A 12,351-nucleotide genomic window follows, 5' to 3' on the forward strand; every position below is an offset into this window, starting at 1 on the left:
CATTGGTGGAAATGTTGTGTTCAACCCCATGTCCTGTGACTTTCGTGGGCTTGGTGAGGTTGGGACTTTGCTCAGCAGTCGAGTAAACTCACATGCGGTGGTGCATGCACTTTTCATAATTCTGCCCGCTGGGGGAGGGGTGAAGAGAGGAAAGGTGGGTGGGTTCTTTGATTATGGTGGCTGCTTTTCTGAGGAACAAGAATCAGAATCAGAATCATCGGTATATGTCGTAAAATTTGTTAACTTTACAGCAGCAGTACAATGCAGTACATGATAAATAAATATAGAGAAATGGCTGAATTACATATGTATACATGTATATTTGTCTATTAAATAGTTAAATTAAAATAAGTAGCGCAAAAAAAAACAAATAAAAAAGTAGTGAGGCAGTGTTCATGGGTTCAATGTTCATTTAGTAATTGGATAGCAGAGGGGAAGAAGCTGTTTCAGAAATGCTGAGTATGTGCCTTCAGGCTTCTGTACCTCCTTCCTGCTGTTAACAGTGAGAAGGGGCTATGTGCTGTGTGGTAGAGGTCCTTAAAGATGGGTGCTATCCTCCAAAGGCACCATTCCTTGCAAATGTCTTGATCACTACGGAGTCTAGTACCCATGATAGAGCCGACTAATTTTACAAGTTTCTGCAACTTATTTCGATCTTGCGCAGTGGCCCTCCCTCCCCCATACCAGACGGAGTTGCAGCCAGTCAGAATGCTCCCCACAGTACACTCGTAGAAGTTTTCAAGTGTTTTAGTTGACAAACCAAATGTCCTCAAACTCCTTCTTTACAGCTGCATCAATATGTTGTGTCCAGATTAGGTCCTCAGAGATACTGACACCCAGGAAGTACAGAAAGAATGGGTGTTCGTGTGATGTGCTGCGCTGTGAACGTAACTCTCTGCAGTTTCTTGCTCTCACGTGCAGAGCAGTTGCAGACAAAACTGTTATGCATCAAGAAATAATGCTTTCTATGGTGCATCAATAAAAATTCATGAGTCGATGAGGACCTATCAAATTTCTTTAGGATCTCTTTGAAGTGAAGTCTGAAAACTAGCTAGGTTGGAAAAGAGGATGTTGGTGGCACAGAGGTAGCTAGATCTTTGAAGAGAGTTTTCCTGGACATAGCAGCAGGACAATAGATCACAGGATTCAGAACCTCCATACAGTTTTATTGGCTAACATAATGTAGGTTTTATTTGTCATTATATCCAATACTTGGCCTACCTGGAGTCAGCATTTCCTGTTTCTCAATCCATTCAAATCAGGTAAATTCAGATATTGCAACAAGGATTGGCCCTGCAGATCGAGAGACTCTTTGGAGTTGGTACATTTTAGCATTGAAACAAAATGTGTCCTTGAAAACAAAAACGGATGTTTTCAAAACCCAGAAGATTAGGCAGAATTATGGGTAAAAAAAAGACAGAACTGACATTTTAAGTTGAAGACTCTTTCTCAGAGTGTTAAATATTTCAAACACTTTCTACATTTTTCCCAGATTTCCACTTACTGTTTTTTTTTCTCCTTCAAATGCTACTGCTGGTTTGACACTTTCAAAAGAGCCTTTTGTAGTTTAATTATCTATAGGATGGGGTTCGGGTTGGAGATAGGGTTGGGCAGGGTGCGAAGGTAGTGGTGGTCTCCTGCATTAAAGGAAGCTTTCCTATTTGTCCTTAATGCCAAAGAAGAAGTTTGCTGGTTATCAGTACAATAAACCCAGTTCTGTTGCTATGAGTGGGAAAAGTTGGAGATAATAGAGATGAAATTAAGAAAAAGTCTCCAGCATCCCTTTAAGAAAGAGCTTCCCAGTCAATCCACACAATTTTAAGGCACTGTGGTTTAATCGATTTTCATTTCTGTTTATATTTTGGAATATTTATGTTTAAATAATTGTGATAAATGTCACCAAGGGAAGTAGCTGAATAATTATTCAGCCTAAATTGTCTGATGGAGTTGAACTAACATCAGCAAAGATAGTCATTATCGCAATGTGCTTCAATAAGCTTAACAAGTCAGCTGTGCATGTTAATTCAGCCCACGCATGGTTGGTCATGTAATTGCTGTTAGCTGGGTTCCAAATCTGCACATACTGTTCAAAGGGTAAACAACACATCAAGTATAAAGAGAAAAATCTCAGTCAGTGGCCAACTGTAATTTTGAGTGCAGTGCAGATCAGCTCCCAACCAGATTAAGGTGATGATGAAGCTACAGCTGTTATAAACCTGGATCTCACTTAAATCACCTCAGTGAATGTGTTTTGCACTACAGGTCAATGACTCTGAGTCAGGCCAGCATTAGATAGCTCACACAGAGACAGAACCAAGACTCATCCAGAAAAATCTCACCACTACTACTGATTTCATGAAAACAACAGTGTATTCTTTTACCCTCCATCTCATAACATATCAACTGTGCTTTGACAATGTCACACGTTTGCAAAGCCAAGAGTCTGACAATAATAAATATCTGAACTTGTCCCATTTAAAAGAAGAAATGGTGGTCTGGCAGTAACTTTTTTAAGCTTGCCTTAAGGCCATCAGTGGCCTGCTAGCACTAATTTAACCAGGTCACCGACACACAAATGCAAAATAATTAACTGAGCAGTTAACTTGCTCTACAGCAGTTTCTTAATTGCAGAATTGCTTTCCAAGTTCATCATCAACACATGAGATTCTGCAGACGCTGGAAATCCAGAGTAACATACACAAATCGCTGGAGGAACTCAGCAGGTTAGGCACTGATAAAGGGTCTCGCCCAAAAATGTCTGCTCTTTATTCCTCTCCATAGATGCTGCATGGTATGTTTAACTTTCCCAAGTGTTAAGGAATATCTGGAAAGGTACACATACTCCTTTCAATGGGAACAAATGTATCACATGCACTCTCCCTAAAGATGATGCCCAAATTTGTCCTCAGGACATCCAGTTGAGTATGAGCGTATGTGTTCAGACATATGCAGAACTCATAATGCAAAGCTTCTGTGCAGTCTAGGACATCACACAAAACCTTGACCTGAATTTCAACAGTAATGACATTTTCCTTCCCATAGACTGACCAGACCCATTCTCTTGCCAATTAATTTAGCAATGGGCATTTTAAAAAATGGGGAGTTGCATTACTAGGATCCAATGAAAACAGGAAACTGAACATAAAAAGTGTGAAGAACTTTACTGCCAGTTTTTGTGACGTTATTTGTTCACTGTCTCTAGTTTCTGTAACTTAGGCATATTGAAGTAATTTGTGAGCCCTTTCATCCAATGCCACAAGCACTGTAGAGGTTGCCAATCTGCATTTAGCAATTAATAAAGGTGTGATTGAGGCCATCTGTCAGACCTGTCCAGTCCAGAATTTTTAGGATCAGAAGAAAATTAAAAGTATTCTCATGCTGATGTTACAGTCAATCACTGTAGACTCATACTGTGTAAGTGACTTATTCCTATTTCTTTATGGGAAAAAAATCAGCAAATAAACCTTAACCTTTTCAAAAACTTCTTTGAGGAAGGTATTTGATACAATGCTGCCCGTACTGTGAATAACATATTATCATGATGCTGTCAGATGGTGTTTTTAATGAATACTTAGAATCCTTTAAGGTGCCTTTGTTTTCAGATGTATTGACGCTGAAGTCAACAACAGGATTGCCAAAGCCAGCGCCGCCTTTGGGAGACTCCATGAGAACGTCTGGGAGCGGAGAGGACTCAGCCTTACCACCAAGCTGAAGGTCTACTGTGCAGTGGTCCTTACCACCCTCCTTTACGCCAGTGAGACCTGGACTGTCTGCAGCAGACACACCAAACAGCTCAACCACTTTCACCTGAGCTGTCTCCACAGACTCCTCCACATCAGGTGGCAGGACAATCCTGGAATGAGCTGGGCTCTGCAGCGTCTACACCCTCCTGCTGAAAGCCCAAGCCAGGTGGGCTGAACATGTGGTCAGAATGCCAGACAGCCAATTGCCTAAGCAGCTGCTGCATGGAGAACTGTGTCAGGGCAAGTGCTCAGTCGGGGGGCAGAAGAAATGTTACAAAGACTGCCTCAAAGCGTCCCTCAAAGGCCTGGGTGTCGACATCAACACGTGGGAGACGCTTGCCCTCGACCATCCAGCTTGGCGCAGCAAGATCACCACAGGAGCCCGTGCAGCTGAAGTCAGGCGCATCATCGAGGCGCAACGAAAGCGTGCTGTGCGCAAGGCCCGAGTAGCATCCACTGCCACGACAGCACCCACCCACTTGTGTCCCACATGTGGGCGAGCCTTCAGGGCCCGGATTGGCCTCATCAGTCAGCTCCAGACCCACAGCCACCAATCTCCCATTTGACTTTGAAGCCATGGTCATCTTGGACTACGAAGGATGAACAACAACAATTCTCTGAGTAATATTTAATAGCTGCAGGATTTTGAAGTGGCACTGGTACTGTTTCACTTTCATATACCTTCTATATCATAACCAATACTATAGTAAGCATAAACTTCTCTTCAGAACTTTGTTGTCAAATGTTAAGATGACTACACCTGCTCCTAATTTAGAGACTCAGTTTAATAATTAGTGCAACACATTCAGAATCCAGAAAAATGAGTATGGCAGATGCCTAAACTTTGTGTGTTCAATGCCTATGGAAAGAAAAAAAAAATAATGCTGAATTTAAGCCTCATTGGTTCTACAAGGGGGCGGGGGATGAAGGCTGAGTTATCCAGTATGTTCATGGCTGAGATCGGTAAGTTTTTAGATTCAATCAAAAATAATGGAGACCAAGTCACAAACTGAGTTGAGGTTAAAAGATCAGCAGAATCTAACTGAATGGTTTGAACTGCCTATTCTTGCTCCAATAGTTGTTATTTAAAAACATATCAGATTAATTTAGAACTTGTTTGAATGATGCTGGACTGACTTAAGGGGGTCAATAAACCACTTCAGATAGCATTTTGCTCAAAACCTATTGGAAAGAAATTTATACGATAACTTGATTATATTCATGAAAAAATGGCCAGATATTTCTGGGATACAATGAATTCACTGCCTGGCCAGCATACTACATTATGACTTGCTCTATCATATATTCCACGTAGAGCAGGACACCTCTTGGGTGAGGCAAACAAACACAAGCTAATATCCAAGAAGAAAATATGTTTCCAAATAGCTATCAGAGCCAAGGACAGATGAGCAAGATTCCAGAGTATTAATCAATGGGAATGTCGGGTTGTTGTCAGTTAAACTGGTGATGAATGGGCACTGGTGATGGCTAAAGCTCGAGTGATTGGCAGTTAATCGGCCAATGAGAATAGAAAGTTACTGTTAGCTTACTTGGGGCAGGCGGGCACACCTTTACATAACCATCATCTGCATTTTCCACCTTATCAATTACAAACGATGTGTCATCGATGCCCATGTTTATGCAATGAAACCTCAAAGCAAAATTCTACTTACTTTGTTTAGAATTACAATAAATATTTAATCTAATTCATGTAACAATTTGTTCTACAAATCTACATTCCAAAATAGGAAAAGAGAAAATACTCTAATTGTGAATTTAGTTTATTTTGTACTACTCTCTGAACTTACACAAAGTTTTGCATCTATATTATTTTGTTCTTGCCAGATGAAATACCTGAGGTAATTTTCTTTTTCAACTGAGCATAACTGACATAATTCGTGTAGCTCCCATTAATTTAAACGAGACTGTCAATGTGTTGGTAAGACATCACAAGGTGGCAGCTCATGTGGGAACAGCGGCCACTCTGGCTCCAACCAATGGTGAAATTACTTGTCCTGTTCAACTTTCTATGACTGGAAAACATTAAGAACACTGAAGTCTACAAGTCTGCCTCACTAGTGAGTAGAATAACGAAGATGCTGCACAGATAAGGCTGATTTATACTTGTGCGTACTAGCTTACACCATAGCCTATGCAACTGGGTTACGCCGTTGTGAGCATTTATACTTGCGCGTTGGTGTGTCTGCGTCACTCTACAATTCATTACCAAAACGCTAGTTGGCGGTGGGGTTTCTATGCCACTGTGTTGAGTTTCTTCGTGTTGAAACACAACACATAGAAACTCAAACTTCAAACAATGGCGACTGAGGCTGAAGGAGGGTGAATTTTCTGTGCTTATCTGGCCACTGAGAGACATGGACGAGGAAATGCATTTCAAATATTTTCGGATGTCGGCAGGTAGATTTGACGATTTGGTTCATCGTCTCCAACCATATATTTCGCATCAGTGTATGCACGGTATACTCAGAGACTGGCATTCATCATTCGAGTTTTAGCTTCAGGTGGAAGTCAACAGGCTGTAGCAGCTAGCTACAAACTGGCATCAAGCACAGGGTCCTCCATAATTTCGGAGGTCTGTAAAGCTTTATGGAAAGCATTGCAGCCAGAGTTCCTTCCCTGCCCTTCAGTCGCCCTATTGCAGCGTAGGAGGAAATGTGATGCTATCAAGCAGAAAAATTACAGTTGTTGTGGTCTGCATCGCTGCGACGCGTAGTTACATTTTTGAGGAGGTGTGTGTCAGGCTACAGCGTAGGGTTTGGTGTAGGGTACGTATGACATCGATGTGACGCACAAGTATAAATTGGCCTTTATGGACTAATGTGGGGGAGGGCTCCCACTCCAAACCGCGGTTTAGACAGCTACTTGGGGAAGTGGCCGTCGGAAGTGGTGCACTCAAAACCAGAAGCACAGTAAGCATGTCGGTATTAAAGTGGTTTGCTGTAGACCCAGGCTCCTGTCAATTCTACTCGCTAATGTCTGATCACTAGAAAATAAACAGAATTACCTACATCTGTGTCTGAACCAGTAGGAGAAGAGGGACTGCTGCATATTCACCCTGAAAGAAACGTGGCTTCTAGACACCATTCCAGACTCAGCCACTCAGCTAGAAGGCCTAATCTCCTTTTGGGCAGCCAATAATGCTGCGACCTATGGCAAGACCCGTGGAGGAGCACTGTGTGTCTTCACTATTAAGAGCTGGTGTGTGAATGCCTCAGTGGTAATGGCACACCGCTGACCGCGGACAGAGTTTGCAATGAAGTGCAGGCCTGTCTACTTACCAAGGGAGTTCACTGCCATTGTGATGATTGCTGTTTACATCTCCAATGCCCCCCCCACCACCACCACCAGCGAGGTGAGCAGGATCCAAGCCAAGGTAAACCCAAGCAGAGTTGTGGGGCCAGACAACATACCTGATCAGGTGCTGAAGGACGATGTGGATCAGCTAACATAGGTTTCAACAGACATCTTTAACATCTCTTTGAAACAGTACACTCTCTCTGCAGGGTTCAAGGCAGCCACTATCATTCTGGTGCCCGAAAGAGCAATGGTAACTGGTCTAAATGATTACCACCCATTGGTACTGACTTCAACAATCATGAAGTGCTTTGAGCAGCTGGTAATGGATCATATAAAATGCCACCTTCCAGCTACATTGGATCCTTTCCAGTTCACCTACCACTCAGCTGGTGCACTGATAATGCCATAGCCTCAGCCCTCCATGCTGTCCTAGAAAACAATCAGTGTTGCTCATCGACTTCAACTCTGCTGTCATGTTTTTTAACCCCAAAACATAAAACTAATTGAAGGACAAACACAGAGCTGAGAATAATATGTCCACTTTGTACTTACTTTAGTAAGGCAAGCACTTATGATGTCTGCCATTCACGTACTTTTATGTAACCCATAATGAATTTTGTGAACAGCCCTTAAGATGGCTGGACATCATTGACCATCCTTCCGGCAGCTCCTGCAGCCAAGCTGGTGCCAAATGTATTGCTTCATAAGCTTTCCTTTGGACTACACTAGTGAGGCCGAGAGGAGCTCTTGACAACTGGGCATCTCAGGATCTATATACCTTCCACCCAGGCTTGTGACAATCATCATCATCACCCATTTTCCTTCGAGACAGACTGATGCCAACCAACCAAACGGCCATATAGACATCCAAAGCATAGTAAATTTTAAATTATCCCATTCAGGCCTAAAGATTTAATCACTGTGGAGGATTTCTTACGCTTGTGGGATAACCTCTTTACTGGCAAGGGGGATCACTGCGCTTGGCAGGAGAGACCTGTGACTGTGAAACAGACTCAGGTTCTGCAGCCTCCTCCGTGGTGGTTTTAGGAGCTGACTCCGGGGCTGCAGGAAGTGGTTCTGACAGCTCTGACCACCTTTCTTCTGGGCTTGTTGGCATCCCAAACAGTACAATGGCAAACTGCTCATCGTCTGATCTGTCACAGACCACCAGACAAAGCTTTGATCCAACACATTCAGTCTGGCCATTCCTACAGATGACTGGCATGTAGCTCCTCCAATACTTTAGCTCTCAATTTGGATGGTACAACTCTGAATCCTCACATGAGGCAACCCCGTCATGGGCAAGTTCATCCTGGCGCTGGTAAAAATGGGGGGATTGGCATTTCTGCTGTACATTCCAGCCAATTTGTGTTGCCACGTAGACCTGAGACAGTGTGGGGTCTTTGCTGCATTCCCTTTGGATTATCGCTACCAAAATAGGATGACTTTCTATTTGCATTAAGGAGACTTTCTATTTTCATTAGGGAGAATAGGTCGAGAGGAGTGTCCTCTTTTGTAAATTTTTCGGGTATTTCCTTTTCCATTGGTAAATGGGACAATCCATCAACACTTCAATGATTAGTCGTCCTCTTGAATTCGATCTTGTAATTGCATCCTCCAAGAAACAGAGCCCTTCTCTGCACTCATGCTGCTGCTGTTAGTGGAGCAGCCTTCTGTGGATTGAAAATGGACACTAGTCGTTGATGATCAGTAAGAAGGGTAAACTCGCTTCCATACAAATACTTTACGTTAAAATGTTTTACGCCCAAAACTAGACTCAAGGCCTCTCTGTCAATCTGTGCATGATTTTTCTCAGCAGTGTTAAGGGAGCGTGATGCAAAGGCTTTGAGGTGCTCATTTCTGTCACTCATAACATGTGACATGACTGCTCCTATACCAGAAGGCGGGACCTCACAGGCAAGCTTCACTGGATGATGTGGATCATAATGTGTGAGTACAGTGTATGACATTACCACTTCTTTTGTCCCTTGGATAGCCACCTCACACTGATTTGCTCATTGCTTTTTTTTCCTGATCTGTGATAATGAGTTCAAGGAGTGAAGCCAGGTTTGGCAGGAACCTGTTAACATCATAACAAATCTTACAATAGACTGAAAATGTAATACGTTTTTTGGCCTTGGGGCATCCTCCACTGCTTGAATTTTATCTGCACACTTGTGTAAATTTTTGTGCATCAGTGGTGTGAGCACAGTAAGTGTTGCTTGGTTTAAAGGATTCACATTTGGTGTGCCGTGCTCTGAGCCCATAATCCTATAATTTTTTTAACAGTGTCTTGAGATTTTGGGGATGTTCTTTGTCATCTTTACTAGCAACAATGATGTCATCCAAGTGCCTTGAAGCACCGGGTCCATAGCTTTCCACCGGCGTGTAGGTGTAGATGTTACTCCAAATCTAAGCCTACTATAGCGATAAAGCCCTTTGTGAGTGTTTATGGTGAGAAACACTTTGGACTCTTCTTCCACCTTCATCTGTAGGTAGGCCTCAGCTAAGTCCACTTTGCTGAAATGTTTCCTTCCAGAAAGTTTTGCAAAGATATCTTCTATCCTGGGCAGAGGGTACTGATCTACTTTCAGTACTTGGTTGGTCATGATCTTAAAATCACCACAGATCCCTACAATCCCATCCTTCTTGTCTACTGGGATCACTGACATTGCCCAGGGGTTCCACTCAACCTTGGAAAGAATTCCTCCAGCCTCAATGTGATCTAGGTTAGTGGCTACTTTATCATGGGTGATATAAGAAATTGGACGGGGTTTATAAAACTTGGGTGTGGCATTTTCACTTCACACTGTTTTACCCTTGATAAGGTAAATCTACAGAGATTTGATAGATCTATTGATAGGATAGATCTATAAAGTCTCTCAAAAGCAGAGGTGGAGGAGTATGCCTCATAATCAACTCTTCTTGCTGCACACATATGTCAGTGCTGTCCCAATTCTGCTCACCAGACCTGGAATATCTAGCAGTAAAGTGCCGTCCTTTTTACCTACCACAGGAGTTCTCTAGGGTCATTCTGGTAGCAGTTTACATTCCACCTCAGGCCAATGTCAGTCAGGCTTTAGATGATCTGAGCAGTGGGATCAACATGTACGAAACAGCGCACCCTAATGCCTTCACCATCATTTTGGGAGATTTTAACAAGGCCAGTCTATAAAAATCACTAAGCAACTACCATCAGCAGATCACTGACGATACCAGAGGAAACAACACACCGGAAATTGCTACCCCACCATCAACAATGCCTACTGTGCTATTCCACGCCCTCACTTCGGGAAGTCTGATCACCTGGCTGTACTTCTACTCCCTAAGTATAGGCAGAGACTGAAGACTGCAGCACCAGCAGTGAGGACCAAGAAGGTATGGACCACGGAAGCAGAGGAGCGCCTACAAGACTGCTTTGAATCGGTGCTCTGGACTGTATTCAGGGATTCATCTTCAAATCTGGATGAGTATGCTGCAGTTGTTACCGACTTCATTAAAACCTGTGTGGATGAGTGTGTGTCTACAAAGACTTACTGTACATTCCCAAACCAAAAGCTGTGGATGAACCAGGAGGTACGTCATCTGCTGAAGGCATTCAAGTCTGGCAGTCCAGGCCTGTACCAGAAAACCAGGTATGATTTGTGGAGGGCTATTCCAAGGGTGAAGAGACGATTTCAAACGAGTTTGGAGGTGATATCAGATGCACAGCAACTCTGGCAGGGTCTGCAAGACATTACTTCCTATGAAGTGAAAACCAATAGTCCGAATGGCAGCAATGAGTTCATCTGGTAGTGAAGCAACGCCTTCTATGCACGCTTTGAAAGGAAGAACACAACTACAGCTGTGAAGATCCCTGCTGCACCTGAGGACCCTGTGACCTCCGTCTCAGAGGCCGATGTTAGACTGTCTTTAAAGACAATGAACCCTCGCAAGGCAGAAGGTCCCAAATGAGTACCTGGTAAGTCTCTGAAAACCTGTGCCAACCGACTAACAGGAGTATTCAAGGACATTTTTAACCTCTCACTGCTACTGGCAGAAGTTCCCACTTGCTTCAAAGAGGCAACAATTATAACAGTACCTAAGAAAAATAATGTAGGCTGCCTTAATGATTATCGCCTGGTAGCACTCACATCAACAGTGATGAAATGCTTTCAGAGGTTGGTCATGACTAGACTGAACTCCTGCCTCAGCAAGGACCTGGACTCATTGCAATTTGCCTATCGTTACAATAGGTCAACAGCAGACGCAATCTCAATGGCTCTCCACATGGCTTTAGACCACCTAGACAACACAAACACCTACATCAGGACGCTGTTCATCGATTACAGCTCAGCATTTAATACCATCATTCCCACAATCCTCATTGAGAAGATGCAGAACCTGGGCCTCTGTACCTCCCTCTGCAATTGGATCCTCTACCTACCCGGAAGACCACAGTCTGTGCAGATTGGTGATAATGTATCCTCTTTGCTGACGATCAACACTGGCGCACCTCAGGGATGTGTGCTTAGCCCACTGCTCTACGCTGTATATACACATAACTGTGTGGCTAGGTATAGCTCAGATACCATCTATAAACTTGCTGACGATACAGTCATTGTTCATAGAATCTCAGGTGGTGATGAGAGGGTGTACAGGAGTGAGATATGCCAACTAGTGGAATGGTGCCACAGCAACAACCTGGCACTCAACGTCCGTAAGATTGTGGACTTCAGGAAGGGTAAGATAAAGGAACACATACCAATCCCCATAGAGGGATCAGAAGTGGAAAGAGTGAGCAGCTTAAAGTTCCTGGGTGTCAAGATCTCTGAGGACCTAACCTGGTCCCAACATATTGATGTAGTTATAAAGAAGGCTAGACAGCGGCTATACTTTTTCAGAGTTTGAAGAGATTTGGCATGTCAACAAATACACTCAAAAACTTCAATAGTTGTACCATGAAGAGCATTCTGACGGGGCATCACTATCTAGTATTGAGGGGGTACTGCACAGGACTGAAAGAAGCTGCAGAAGGTTGTAAATCTAGTCAGCTCCATCTAGGGCACTAGCCTACAAAGTACCCAGGACATCTTTAGGGAGAAGTGTCTCAGAAAGGCAGCATCCATTATTAAAGACCTCCAGCACCCAGGGCATGTCCTTTTCTCACTGTTACCATCAGGTAGGAGAATCAGAAACCTAAAGGCACACACTCAGTGATTCAGGAACAGCTTCTTCCCTTTTGCCATCCAATTCCCAAATGGACATTGAAGCATTGGATACTACCTCACTTTTTTTAATATACAGTATT

The sequence above is a fragment of the Mobula birostris genome, chromosome 15, assembly GCF_030028105.1.
Source record: "Mobula birostris isolate sMobBir1 chromosome 15, sMobBir1.hap1, whole genome shotgun sequence".
In the NCBI taxonomy this organism is placed as follows: Eukaryota; Metazoa; Chordata; class Chondrichthyes; order Myliobatiformes; family Myliobatidae; genus Mobula; species Mobula birostris.